Raw genomic sequence first — 14,926 nt, forward strand, 5'->3', positions numbered from 1 at the left:
TTTTGATGCGCAGGTAAGAACAGTTCTTACTAGAAGCCCGTAGCAGCCACGTAAAACTTGCAACAACAAAGTAGAGGATATATAACTTGTTTTTGCAGGGCATGTTGTGATGTGATATGGTCAAGACATGATGTAATATACGTTATTGTATGAGATGATCATGTTATGTAAAAGTTATCGGCAACTGGCAGGAGCCATATGGTTGTCGCTTTATTGTATGAAATGCAATCGCCATGTAATTGCTTTACTTAATCACTATGCGTTAGCGATAGTTGTAGTAGCAATAGTTGGCGAGACGACAACGACGCTATGATGGAGATCATGAAGTAAATATGCCCTAGAGGCAATAATAAAGTTGTTATTTATATTTCCTTATATCATGATAAATGCTTATTATTCATGCTAGAATTGTATTAACCGGAAACTTAGTACATGTGTGAATACATAGGCAAAACAGAGTGTCCCTAGTATGCCTCTACTTGACTAGCTCGTTAATCAAAGATGGTTAAGTTTCCTGGCCATAGACATGTGTTGTCATTTGATGACCGGGATCACATCATTAGAGAATGATGTGATGGACAAGACCCAGCCGTTAGCTTAGCATAATGATCGTTAAGTTTTATTGCTATTGCTTTCTTCATGACTTATACATATTCCTCTAACTATGAGATTATGCAACTCCCGAATACCGGAGGAACACCTTGCGGGCTATCAAACGTCACAACGTAACTGGGTGATTATAAAGATGCTCTACAGGTGTCTCCGATGGTGTTTGTTGGGTTGGCATAGATCGAGATTAGGATTTGTCACTCCGAGTATCGGAGAGGTATTTCTGGGCCCTCTCGGTAATGCACATCACTATAAGCCTTGCAAGCAATGCGACTAATGAGTTAGTTATGGGATGATGCATCACGGAACGAGTAAAGTGACTTGCCGGTAACGAGATTGAAGTAGGTATGATGATACCGACGATCGAATCTCGGGCAAGTAACATACTGATGACAAAGGTAATAACGCATGTTGGTATTACGGTTTGACCGATAAAGATCTTCGTAGAATATGTAGGAACCAATATGAGCATCCAGGTTCCGCTGTTGGTTATTGATCGAAGATGTATCTCGGTCATGTCTACATAGTTCTCGAACCCGTAGGTTCGGCACGCTTAACGTTCAATGACAATTTTTATTATGAGTTATGTGTTTTGGTGCCCGAAGTTTGTTCGGAGTCCCGGATGAGATCACGGACATGACGAGGAGTCTAGAAATAGTCGAGAGGTAAATATTCATATATTGGAAGGTAGTATTCGAACATCGGAATGGTTTCGAGTGGTTCGGGTATTTTACCGGAGTATCGAGGGGTTACCGGAACCCTCCGGCGGAATTAATGGGCCTACATGGGCCTTAGTGGAGAGAGAGGAGGGCCGCAAGGGGTGGCCGTACCCCCCATGGCAGTCCGAATTGGACTAGGGGAGGGGGCGGCGCCCCCCTTTCCCTCTCCCTGTCCCTCTCCTTCCTTTTCCCTCCGGTGAAGAAAGGAAAAGAGGGGGCCGAATCCTACTAGGACTAGGAGTCCTAGTAGGACTCCCCCCTTGGCGCGCTCCCTCCTGGCCGGACGCTTCCTCCTCCCCTCCCTTATATATAGGGGCAGGGGCACCCCAAAGGCACATCCATTGTTCTCTTAGCCGTGTGCGGTGCCCCCCTCCACAGTTTACTCCTCCGGTCATAGCGTCGTTGTGCTTAGGCGAAGCCCTGCGTGGATCACATCACCATCACCGTAACCACGCCATCATGCTGACGGAACTCTCCCTCGACTCTCTGCTGGATCAAGAGTTCGATGGACGTCATCGAGCTGAACGTGGGTTGAACTCGGAGGTGCCGTACGTTCGGCACTAAGATCGGTTGGATCATGAAGACGTTCGACTACATCCACCGCGTTAAACTAATGCTTCCGCTTTCGGTCTATGAGGGTACATGGACACACTCTCCCCCTCTCATTGCTATGCATCTCCTAGATATATCTTGCGTGATCGTAGGAATTTTTTTGAAATTGCATGGTACGTTCCCCAACAGTGGCATCCGAGCCAGGTCTATGCATAGATGATATGCACGAGTAGAACACAAAGAGTTGTGGGCAATAATAGTCATACTGCTTACCACCAACGTCTTATTTTGATTCAGTGGTATTGTTGGATGAAGCGGCCCAGACCAACATTACATGACCACGTTCATGAGACCGGTTGTACCGACGTGCTTATGCACACAGGTGGCTGGCAGGTGTCTGTTTCTCCAACTTTAGTTGAATCGAATTTGACTACGGCCGGTCCTTGTTGAAGGATAAAACAACACACTTGATGAAAAATCGTTGTGGTTTTGATGCGTAGGTAAGAACGGTTCTTGCTAGAAGCCCGTAGCAGCCACGTAAAACTTGCAACAACTAAGTAGAGGACGTCTAACTTGTTTTTCTGGGCATGTTGTGATGTGATATGGTCAAGACGTGATAAGATATCAATTATTGTATGAGATGATCATGTTTTGTAAAAGTTATCGTCAACTGGCAGGAGCCTTATGGTTGTCGCTTTATTGTATGAAATGCAATCGCCATGTAATTGCTTTGCTTTATCACTAAGCGTTAGCGATAGTCGTGGAAGCAATAGTTGGCGAGACGACAACGACGCTACGATGGAGATCAAGGTGTCAAGCCGGTGACGATGGATATCATGACGGTGCTTTGGAGATGGAGATCAAAGGCAAAACATGATGATGGCCATATCATGTCACATATTTTGATTGCATGCGATGTTTATCCTTTATGCATCTTATTTTGCTTAGTACGGCAGTAGCATTATAAGATGGCCCCTCACTAAATTTCAAGGTACAAGTGTTCTCCCTGAGTATGCACCGTTGCTACAGTTCATCGTGCCGACACACCACATGATGATCGGTTGTGATAAGCTCTACGTTCACATACAACGGGTGCAAGCCAGTTTTGCACGTGCAGAATACTCGGGTTAAACTTGACGAGCCTAGCATATGCAGATATGGCCTCGAAACATTGAGACCGAAAGGTCGAATGTGAATCATATAGTAGATATGATCAACATAGTGATGTTCACCATTGAAAACTATTCCATCTCACATGATGATCGGACATGGTTTAGTTGATATGGATCACGTGATCATTTAGATGACTAGAGGGATGTCTATCTAAGTAGGAGTTCTTAAGTACTATGATTAATTGAACTTTAATTTATCATGAACTTAGTCCTGATAGTTTTTGCATATCTATGGTGTTGTAGATCAATGGCCCGTGCTACCGTTCCCTTGAATTTTAATGCGTTCCTAGAGAAAGCTAAGTTGAAAGATGATGGTAGCTACTGCACGGACTGGGTCCATAACTTGAGGATTATCCTCATTGCTGCATAGAAGAATTACGTCATGGAAGCACTGCTAGGTGCAAGGCCCGCTGCAGGAGCAACTCTGGACGTTATGAATGCGTGGCAAACTAAAGCTGATGACTACTCGATAGTTCGGTGTGCCATGCTTTACGGCTTAGAATCGGGACTTCAAAGACGTTTTGAACATCATGGAGCATATGAGATGTTCCAGGAGTTGAAGTTAATATTTCAAGCAAATGCCCGAGTTGAGAGATATGAAGTCTCCAACAAGTTCTATAGCTGCAAGATGGAGGAGATTAGTTCTGTCAGTGAACACATACTCAGAATGTCTGGGTACCATACCACTTGACTCAGCTGGGAGTTAATCTTCCTGATGATAGTTGTTGGGGAATGCAGTATTTCAAAAAATTTACCTATGATCACACAAGATATATCTAGGAGATGCATAGCAACGAGCGGGGAGATTGTGTCCACGTACCCTCGTAGACCGAAAGCTGAAGCGTTTAGTAACGCGGTTGATGTAGTCGAACGTCTTTGCGATCCAACCGATCCAAGCACCGAATGTACGGCACCTTCGCGTTCAGCACACCTTCATCTCGATGCCGTCCCTCGAGCTCTTGATCCAGTTGAGGCTGGGGGAGAGTTCCGTCAGCACGACGGCATGGCGATGGTGATGATGATGTTACCGGTGCAGGGCATCGCCTAAGCACTACGACGATATGACCGAGGTGTGTAACTATGGAGGGGGGGCACCACACACGGCTAAGAGAAGACTTGGTGTGCCTTTGGGGTGCCCCCTGTCGGTGTCAAAACTGGCAGATCTCGGGAGGGGGTCCCGAACTGTGCGTCTAAGGTCGATGGTAACAGGAGACAGGGGACACGATGTTTACCCAGGTTCGGGCCCTCTCTATGGAGGTAATACCCTACTTCCTGCTTGATTGATCTTGATGAATACGAGTATTACAAGAGTTGATCTACCTTGAGATCGTAATGGCTAAACCCTAGAGGTCTAGCTTGTATGACTATGGTAATGAGTATATCCCCCTCCGGACTAAGTCCTCCGGTTTATATAGACACCGGGAGGATCTAGGGTTACACAAGGTCGGTTACAAAGGAAAATAATCTACATATTCGGTCGCCAAGCTTACCTTCCACGCCAAGGAGAGTCCCATCCGGACACGGGTGCAGTCTTCGGTCTTCGTATCTTCACAGCCCATCAGTCCGGCCCATGGCTAACAGGCCGGACGCCCAAGGACCCCTTAGTCCAGGACTCCCTCAGTAGCCCCTGAACCTGGCTTCAATGACGAGGAGTCCGGCGCGCAGATTTGTCTTCGGCATTGCAAGGCGGGTTCCCCTTTCCGAACTCCAAGATAGTCTCCAGATGTGATGATTGTATCCGCACCTGTAACTCACACCACACACAACTGCAGAGAGAACATAATACTCCACGAGTCCAATCCGCTGACAACTTTTTGTAACATGACATCACATCCGTCCGGTCATAATTTCGAACCGTTTTTCGTCCATCGCTCCATGTTTCGAGACGCGGTTGCCATTGGCACGTCTTGTCAAAGTAGAGATCGTGTCCCCTTATTGCGGGATTCTCATCAATACGGGCATGGGTAACCCAACCGTGCCATTTACATAGTCCTTGGGAATAGGCGAGTTTCGAGGCGAATGGGGAGGCGTTCAATATTCTGCCTTTATAAGGGGATAAGGATTCCCCCTTCTTCTCCCACGCCTTCTCTCTTCCTCCGCCCTTCCAATCATGAGCTCCAGCGCCCAAGTCCTCATCTTCTACCCACTCAAGCTAGCACTCGACCATGTCCGGATCCGAAGGTCAAGGCAAGTGGATGGTTTCCTCTGTCGGGGAGAAGGACATTACCGAGCTTCGGGCGGCCGGGTACTTGGCGAAGGAAATCGCCCACCGTCTTCCAGCCCAGGGGCAAATCGTCCCCACGCCGAAGCCCAATGAGAGGGTGGTATTCATCCCTCATTTCCTTCGCGGGCTAGGGTTTCCACTCCACCCTTTCGTCCGCGGGCTGATGTATTATTACGGGATAGATTTCCATGATCTATCCCCGAACTCTTTCCTCAACATCTCGGCGTTCATCGTCGTGTGTGAGGCCTTCCTCCGCATCCAACCCCACTTCGGGCTATGGCTCAAGGTCTTCAACGTGAAGCCGAAGGTGGTGGATAGCCAGCACGCAGAGTGCAGAGGAGCCATGGTGAGTAAGCTGTCCAATGTCTCCTGGCCGAAAGGCACTTTCGTGGAGACTGTCAAGGAATGGCAGAAACAATGGTTCTACATTACAGAACCCCGCGGCACCAACTGGGCCGCAGCTGCCGAATTCAACCCTGGTGCCCCAATGCGGCTCACCTCCTGGGTCGAGAAAAGCCCGAACTAGTGTTCGCCAGACGAGCTGATAGCGCTGCAGACGCGCATTCAAAGCATGGTGGACAGGAATGTCAAACTTGTCGATATAATCCAGGTGATGCTAGTTCGCCGGATTCTCCCGTGCCAAAGCCGAAGCCTCCCGCTATGGAAGTTTAATCCGAAGAAGCACCATACCCTGGAGAGGCTCTTCGAGACCACTCACGAAGATACCTGGAAGTTGCTCTTCAAGGGCAACGAAACACCGCCAGCCATGGATTCGGATAGTGGGCACGACATTAACCACCCTGCCAGCGAGGTGAGTTTCCAACACGTCATCTACTTGTCTGCTTTCAAGGCGGATATCTGAAATTTTACTGTCATTGTTTCTTCGGGAATGGATGAAGAGGGCGAAGCAGATCCAGTGTCCGGCTCCGCTACCCGAAGAACCAGTCATTCCTCGCTTAGCGAAGATGCTGGTGCCGGCGCCCTATACAGGGCCAGCGAAGAAGGCCAAGGGGGTCCGGAGTGGCCCCCGTCGCAAGAGCGCTTCGGACGCGACGTCCGAAGACAAGACCCGCTCCTCCGCCACCGAAGATGACGATGATGAGGAGGAGGAGGAGAACAACCCTCCCCCTGATGAGGGAAGGAAGAAGAGGGCGGCCTCCACGAACCTGGAGGCGGGGACGTCCAAGAAGGGGAAGGGCTCCTTCGCGGATAACTCCGCGTGGGACATCAACAGCAGTCCAGAGCGGCACCCTCGCACCAAGCCTCAAGCTGCATCGTAAGTGCTATGACTCCCGCACACCCATATGTCCAGCCTCTCCTCTTGAATGTATTGACATGGTTAATTATGTTATTACAGTCCGGCCCACGACAGCTCCCAGCGATCCTCATCTAGAGGTTCGTTGGACTCAAAGGAGATGGCCAGCGAGACACCACCGGCCGCTTACTCTCCCAAGGCCAAAGGAGACGACGAGGTGTTGTCCTGAAGGACCGCTCCAGGCCAAGGAGAGGCTCCGGACGCTGTCAAGGGAGGGCCAAAGGGCAAAACCTCTACCGCCGGACACACGGGGGAGCAAATCCCCACAGAGACTGGCGAGGAGGACCGTATTCAGTTCGGCCCTCAGTCGAATATGATTACTGAGACCAATACGGCTCCGGAATCCGGTGAGCGACCTCCTTTGAAATAGGGGGGTGTGCCCATTCCACCGGTGGCCCCTGTCCAACCAGGGGCACCGGATAATCTGATGGAGGCACTTCGAGGTGCCTCCGTTGTGGACGAGCACCGTATCCTTATGGGTACGGTGATTGAGAGGGTCCAGTCCGCCAAGAGCGGACTGACCGAAGCCTGCAGCAGCTTGCTGACAGGTTTTGAGGTAAGCGACGTAAAAATCCCAATATAGTCAGTAGCCCCTGAGACACTGTCCGGTGTTCGGAAAGAAAAGTCGGACAGAGGATCAATCCTTTATTGTAGGAAACTAACTAAACTTGTCAGGAATGAATATGCAGGCGTCGCTGCTGTCCGCGGCCTCACATGCTGCTGAAGTCTCCGAACTTAAGCGGAGACTGGAGAAGGCCGAGGAGGACCTCGGCCAGGTGAAGAGGCAGCTCCAGGAGTATCAAGGTATGTAATAACCCAAGAAGTATTCGGAAAGAGTAGGATGATATATATTGACCGAAGTGTCCTGATATGTATAGGAGCAACGACCGAGGTCAAGGCCCTAGGCGAAGCTGAGGGGAAGGCCGTCAAGGAGCAGGCTGCCCATAAGAAGCTCAAGGCCCGGGTCAACGAGGTCCAACAAGAGCTCCATGACACGGTGAAGAAGTGCGAGACCTTGGAGCGTGTCGCGTCGGCTAAAGAGGCCGAACTTTCCAAGGCTCGTCAGAGCACGGAGACAGCCCGGAATGAAGCCCAGGGCACCCTCCAAGAGATCCAAGAGGCGAGGAAGATTGCGGCGGGTAAGGCATTCAGTATGCAAAGCAAATATGCAAAGAGGAAGTATCTTTTACTAACCCAGATTCGGAGTTCTCCAGGGGCTTTTGTTGATCTGCCGCAAAGTGTGTCCGACGCCGCAGAGTTCTTCCGAGCTGAAGAAGGGAGCTCCACGGAGAAGCTGTTCTGGTCACAATATCTTGCGCCAGAGCATCCCGTGCCCTTCACCGATTAGCTGAAACAGCTGGTGGAGCTGCATAGGGTGGCCGAACTAGCCATGAAGGATTTGATAATCCGGCTATGGCCAGCCGAAGCTATGCCCGACAGCTACTTCGGACTCGTGAGGCGGCTTGCGAACGCCTGTCCTTGGTTGGACGTCGTCAAGCGATCGGCCTGTATTGAAGGTGCGCGTATGGCCTTCGCCCGTTGCAAGATGTGGTGGGCGAAGATGAACGCCGTCGAGCTGGCCAGGGGGCCGCCAGAGGGCAAGGAGCACCACACACCCGAGCGCTATTTTGCGGATGTCCTAGAGGGGTCTCGCATTGTGGCAACGCAGTGTGGGCAGGACATTATTTTCGAATGAATACATTCGTGTTGTCTTTGCCTTCTATGATGAAACAAAGTGGGTTTGTAATATAATGATTGTTATGTTTTTAATTTCACCTCCTGTGCGGCCGTGTTGTATGAGATCTGAGGGTTGGCCAGTCGTCGGCTTCTTCCCCCACGTAGGTAGTACGGAGGTGTTCGGGATGGAATCTAAACAATCTTGATCCAATTATATGGTCCTTGAAGGAGTTGTTTAGCGCAACGAACCAGGCAACCAGACTATTCAGCTTTAACACCCTCACTTAGCCATAGGAGTTCGACAATAAAAACATGGACGCAGCCCATAGTTTCTGAACTAGAGTGCTATAAGCGTCTAATCGGGAAGTACCAATCCTTCGCGTAACGCGGAAGAAATCTCCAACGATTTGCAACCGCCGAACAGCTGACCGGCGCTCGCCACATCATGACAGTCAGTTTTCGGCTTTCTCTACTAAGGTGCTCCTTTGGATAAACCAGGGCACAATCATAGTAGTTCTCCCTTTACTACCTTAGCCGATATAGCGGAACGTAAGGTAGCAAGCACAGGAGTTGTGCAACCCAACTATTGACCAAAGACATGATTCGGAGCCAATGCACATAATGCTAAATTCGGGGTGCCGAACTATACTATAAAAAAGTGTTTGGACTTTGTTGCCATCTTGTGGGGCACTGGGGAGCCCCTGGCAAATATGAAACGTACCAAAGTGTACGGGTGCTAGAAGATAAGTTATCAAATGGGAAAAGGAAAACAGAAAGAGAGCAGAGGTAACATCTGGGGCCCTTAAACTTATGCCACAAACTGCTTCCATTATAATTGGGTTAATGCGTCAAAGCGCATTAATACAAATAGTGCGATAAGCAAGCGGCTATTTAACATGCCATGACCAAAGGCGAGCTGCGTGTGGGTCCTGACAACAGGTAGAGTGGTCGTTGAGTTGACCTCTAGAGGTTCCCCTATACGTCTGTGCTTCTTGCCATCCTGGTATTTTTATCCTTTGACAGGACCGGTAGTCGGGCCGTCAAAGAAGGCCTATGTGAAAGAAACCTGGAAAAAAAGGAAATAGTGAAAGTATATGTGTGTCCCGGATCGGTCGAGCCGAACTGTGGATCACAAGCTAGTTGTGCCTCCGTCGATGCCCGTGGGATTTCTAGTGCGTAATTGTGCACGCGTGGTACGAATGCCACTACCTGATCGGGGCTGGGATGGAGGCCGAATTGCTAATCGAGCTCTTGATGAGCCGAGCTGTCCTGTTGCAGCGTAGTCTGGACCCTCTTTACGATGTCCAGGGGCTCGGCAACCGGATTACGGTTCTGCTTGAGACGACCGCTCTGTACTTCTGCTGTTAGGGAGTCGGTGTGCTCCTCTGTACGGAGGGAGCGTTCCGTGTTTCCGTTGACCGTTATGACGCCGCATGGACCGGGCATCTTGAGCTTAAGATAAGCGTAATGCGGCACCGCGTTGAACCGAGCAAATGCAGTCCGTCCGAGCAGTGCGTGATAACCACTGCGGAATGGGACGATGTCGAAGATTAACTCTTTGCTTCGGAAGTTGTCAGGGGATCCGAAGACAACCTCTAGTGTGATTGAGCCCGTAGAGTGGGCCTCTACACCTGGTATGACTCCTTTGAAGGTAGTCTTTGTTGGCTTGATCCTTGATGGATTAATGCCCATTTTGCGCACTGTGTCTTGATAGAGCAGATTGAGGTTGCTACCACCGTCCATGAGGACTCGCGTTAGGTGGAATCCACCAATGATTGGGTCCAGGACTAGTGCGGTTGATCCTCCATGCCGGATACTGGTCGGATGATCCCGATGATCAAAAGTGATCGGGCATGATGACCATGGGTTGAATTTTGGGGCGACTGGCTCTATCGCATAAACGTCCCTTAGTGCGCGCTTGCGCTCCCTTTTGGGGATGTGTGTAGCATATATCATGTTCACCGTTTTGACTTGAGGGGGGAACTTCTTCTGCCCCCTTAGTTCGGTTGCCGGGGCTCTTCGTCATCGTCCTCACTTTGTGATCCCCTTTCCTTATTCTCGGCGTTTAACTTGCCGGCTTGTTTGAAGACCCAACAATCCCTATTGGTATGATTGGCTGGTTTGTCTGGGGTGCCATGTATCTGGCACGGACGATCGACTATACGGTCCAAGCTGGATGGTCCCTGACTGTTCCTTTTATACAACTTTTTCCGCTGACCGGGCTTGGAGCCGCTGAATCCGTCATTAACTGTAGTGTCACCGGTATTATCACCATTGCTTCGGCGCTTGTGTCTGTTACGTCAGAGCTTGCCATTGCTGTTTGTGACCTCGGAGGGGCCCACCTCACTGGCTATGTTTTTGCTACGAGCCAGTCAACTATCCTCACCCACGCAAAAACGGGGCATGAGTGCCGTGAGGGCTGCCATAGATTTGGGCTTTTCTTGGCCGAGATGGCGGGCGAGCCATTCGTCATGGATGCTATGTTTAAAGGCCGCTAGGGCTTCGGCATCCGGACAATAAATGATCTGGTTCTTTTTAGTTAGGAATCTAGTCCAGAATTTCCTAGCTGACTCTCCAGGCTGTTGGACTATGTGACTTAAGTCATCGGCGTCTGGTGGCCAGATGTATGTACCTTGGAAGTTGTCAAGAAAAGCTTTTTCCAAGTCCTCCCAGCTACCGATGGAATTTTCAGGCAGGCTGTTAAACCAGTGCCGGGCTGGCCCTTTGAGCTTTAGTGGGAGGTATTTGAAATCATGGAGGTCATCTCGGCGGGCCATGTGAATGTGGAGAATAAAATCCTCGATCCATACCGCGGGGTCGGTTGTTTCGTCGTATGATTCAATATTGATGGATTTGAACCCTTCGGGGAATTCATGGTCCATTACTTCATCAGTGAAGCAAAGAGGGTGTGCAGCGCCTCTATATCTGGCCGCATTGCGCCGTAGCTCCGATGGAGTTCGTCTGCGGTTATCGGCTCGGGTGTGACTAGGTTTGTCACGCCCGAATAGGTATCCATCATCATGTGTCGAGGGACGTCCCTGTGATCCATAAATCGATCGGGTATGTCCTGCTCTACTATCCAGGGTCTGCCGGAGGTCGTATCTATGACCCCGAGCTGTTTCGTCTCTATTTTTATGAGGCGGTGGGACAGGCTGCTGTTCGGCCTGAGTTGCCGCTCTATCCCGACCATGTGGTGGTCGGTCCGCCACACTGTCCCGATCGCGTAGTGGTCGATCGGCCGTATTACGCGAGGGAGGTATGGGCTCCGGCGCCTCTTCATCAAACTGGGGTAGCAGCCTTCGCTTTGGGTAACTCTTGGCTGGGCGTCTGTGGCCCTATTCTTCGGTTGCCAGGACATCAGTCCATCTGTCGATGAGCAGATCTTGGTCAGCTTGAAGCTGTTGTTGTTTATTTTTTAGGCTTCGTGCCGTTGCTATTAGCTGGCGCTTGAAGCGCTCCTGCTCGAGAGGTTCCTCAGGCATGATGAAATCTTCGTTGCCGAGGCTTTCCTCATCCTCAGAGAGCGGACGATAACTACCGTCCTCTGATTCGTTGGGCCTGGCCTGTTCGTCGGGGCTAGCTTGCCCGTTTGCTTGCTCCTCCTATTCGGATATTACTTCGGCAAGGTCTGCATTGTTTTCGGCATCGTCCGGAGTATTATTTTCACTGGTGCCAGCATTGCTGTCTTTTGAATGACGTGACTTTGAGCGGCGCCGAGGACGCCGGCGTTTCTGCTGTGTCCTAGGAGGTTTATTCTCGACTGGATTTTCTTTGTCATCGTCGTTGGTTGTTTTGGGTGTGTCCACCATATACACATCGTACGAAGAGGTGGCCGTCCAGCGTCCAGTGAATGGCGGACTTTGATTTTGCTCCTCATCGGCATCGTCGTCCATACCGTCGGTGTCTTCGGAGTCGTAATCAAGCGTGTCGGTTAAATCCTCGATTGTGGCTATGAAGTGGGTGGCGGGTGGGAAGCGAGATTCTCCGTCATCAGCCCCTAGTTCGAACCGAACATAGTTCGGCTGTGAGTCCCCCACCAAGGACATGCTCTTTAAAGAGTTTAGCACATCGCCCAAGGGCGAGTGCTGGAAGATGTCTGCGGTGCTGAACTCGAAGATCGATAAATGATCAAGTTTGACATCCGCGGGCTCACATGGTTCGGAACTTATGCCCGGAGACGAGTCTGGAGTTCCGGAAACACAAAGATTGTGTGAGGTTAAGTCCATGTGCGGCTCCAACATCGGGGAATCTGTGGCCTCCGTGGTGGGATTGAGCCTCCAATCCTTGGACGGCGCTGTATGCTCCGAATCTAAGGCCAGAGCTGTTACAGGAGCTATCTCCTGGATACGGATTGATGACAGATTTAAGTCATGTTCATCAAGGTGACCGGGAGTGGTTGCCGCGGTCTCGAATCCGGCGAAGATCAAATCTCCACGGATGTCCGCGACGTAGTTCAAGCTCCCAAATCTGACCTGATGGCCAGGGGCGTAGCTATCGACCTGCTCCAGATGGCCAAACGAGTTGGCCCGCAATACGAAACCGCCGAATACGAAGATCTGTTCGGGGAGAAAGGTTTCTCCTTCGACAGCGTTGTTGCCGATGATTGAAGGGGCCATAGAAACCTTTTGGGGACGGCACAGTGGATCTCTCAATGAAAGCACCAATGTCGGTGTCAAAACCGGCGGATCTCGGGTAGGGGGTCCCGAACTGTGCGTCTAAGGTCGATGGTAACAGGAGACAGGGGACACGATGTTTACCCAGGTTCGGGCTCTATGGAGGTAATACCCTACTTCCTGCTTGATTGATCTTGATGAATATGAGTATTACAAGAGTTGTCTACCACGAGATCGTAATGGCTAAACCCTAGAGGTCTAGCTTGTATGACTATGGTAATGAGTATATCCCCCTCCGGACTAAGTCCTCCGGTTTATATAGACATCGGGAGGATCTAGGGTTACACAAGGTCGGTTACAAAGGAAAAGAATCTGCATATTCGGTCGCCAAGCTTGCCTTCCACGCCAAGGAGAGTCCCATCCGGACACGGGTGCAGTCTTCGGTCTTCATATCTTCACAGACCATCAGTCCGACCAATGGCTAACAGGCCGGACGCCCGAGGATCCCTTAGTCCAGGACTCCCTCACCCCCCTCCCATGTATATAAAGGGGGGGAGTGGAAATGGCCAGCCCAAGGGGGGGCGCCAGGTGTGGGGAGTCCTACTAGGACTCCCTAGTCCAAGTAGGATTCCCCTCTCCTTTTTCCTTTTTCGGAATATCAAAGAGGGATAGAGAGGAGGAGTAGGAGAGGGAAAGGGGGGCGCCGCCCCCACCCCTTATCCAATTCGGATTGGCAAGGGGGGGGGCGTGCCACCTCCCTGGCCAGCCCTCTCTCCTCCACTAAGGCACATGTGTGGCCCATTAACTTCCCGGGGGGGTTCCGGTAAAACCCGGTACTCCGAAACTTATCCGATACGACCCGAACCATTCCAGTGTGCGAACGTAACCTTCTAATATATGAATCTTTACCTCTCGACCATTCGAGACTCCTCGTCATGTCCGTGATCTCATCCGGGACTCCGAACAAACTTCGGTCATCTAATCACTTAACTCATAATACAAATTGTCATCGAACGTTAAGCGTGCGGACCCTACGGGTTCGAGAACTATGTAGACATGACCGAGACACATCTCTGGTCAATAACCAATAGCGGAACCTGGATGCTCATATTGGCTCCTACATATTCTACGAAGATCTTATCGGTCAAACCGCATAACAACATACGTTGTTCCCTTTGTCATCGGTATGTTACTTGCCCGAGATTTGATTGTCGGTATCATCATACCTAGTTCAATCTCGTCACCGGCAAGTCTCTTTACTCGTTCCGTAATGCATCATCCTGTAACTAACTCATTAGTCACATTCCTTGCAAACCTCATAGTGATGTGCATTACCGAGAGGGCCTAGAGATACCTCTCCGATACACGGAGTGACAAATCCTAATCTCGATCTATGCCAACTCAACAAACACCATCGGAGACACATGTAGAGCATCTTTATAATCACCCAGTTACGTTGTGACGTTTGATAGCACACAAGGTGTTCCTCCGGTATTCGGGAGTTGCATAATCTCATAGTCTGAAGAACATGTATAAGTCATGAAGAAAGCAATAGTAGAAAAAGCTAAACGATCATTATGCTAAGCTAACGGATGGGTCTTGTCCATCACATCATTCTCTAATGATGTGACCCCGTTCATCAAATGACAACACATATCTATGGCTAGGAAACTTAACCATCTTTGATTAACGAGCTAGTCAAGTAGAGTAATACTAGGGACACTCTGCTTATCTATGTATCCACGCATGTACTAAGTTTCCGGTTAATACAATTCTAGCCTGAGTAATAAACATTTATCATGATGTAAGGAAATATAAATAACAACTTTATTATTGCATCTAGGGCATATTTCCTCCAGTCTCTCACTTGTACTAGAGTCAATAATCTAGATTACATAGTAATGATTGTAACACCCATGGAGTCTTGGTGCTGATCATGTTTTGCTCGTGAGAGAGGCTTAGTCAACAGGTGTGCAACATTCAGATCCGTATGTATCTTGCAAATCTCTATGTCTCCCTCCTTGAGTTGATCGCGGATGGAATTG

General features: G+C 49.9%; 1 pseudogene; it reads left to right on the top strand.

Moving 5' to 3' along the window:
- LOC141042804 (uncharacterized) overlaps window positions 1-14,926 on the top strand; it is a 136,786-nt pseudogene that overhangs the window by 51,348 nt on the left and 70,512 nt on the right.

This window comes from Aegilops tauschii, chromosome 3 (genome assembly GCF_002575655.3).
Source record: "Aegilops tauschii subsp. strangulata cultivar AL8/78 chromosome 3, Aet v6.0, whole genome shotgun sequence".
Lineage (NCBI taxonomy): Eukaryota > Viridiplantae > Streptophyta > Magnoliopsida > Poales > Poaceae > Aegilops > Aegilops tauschii.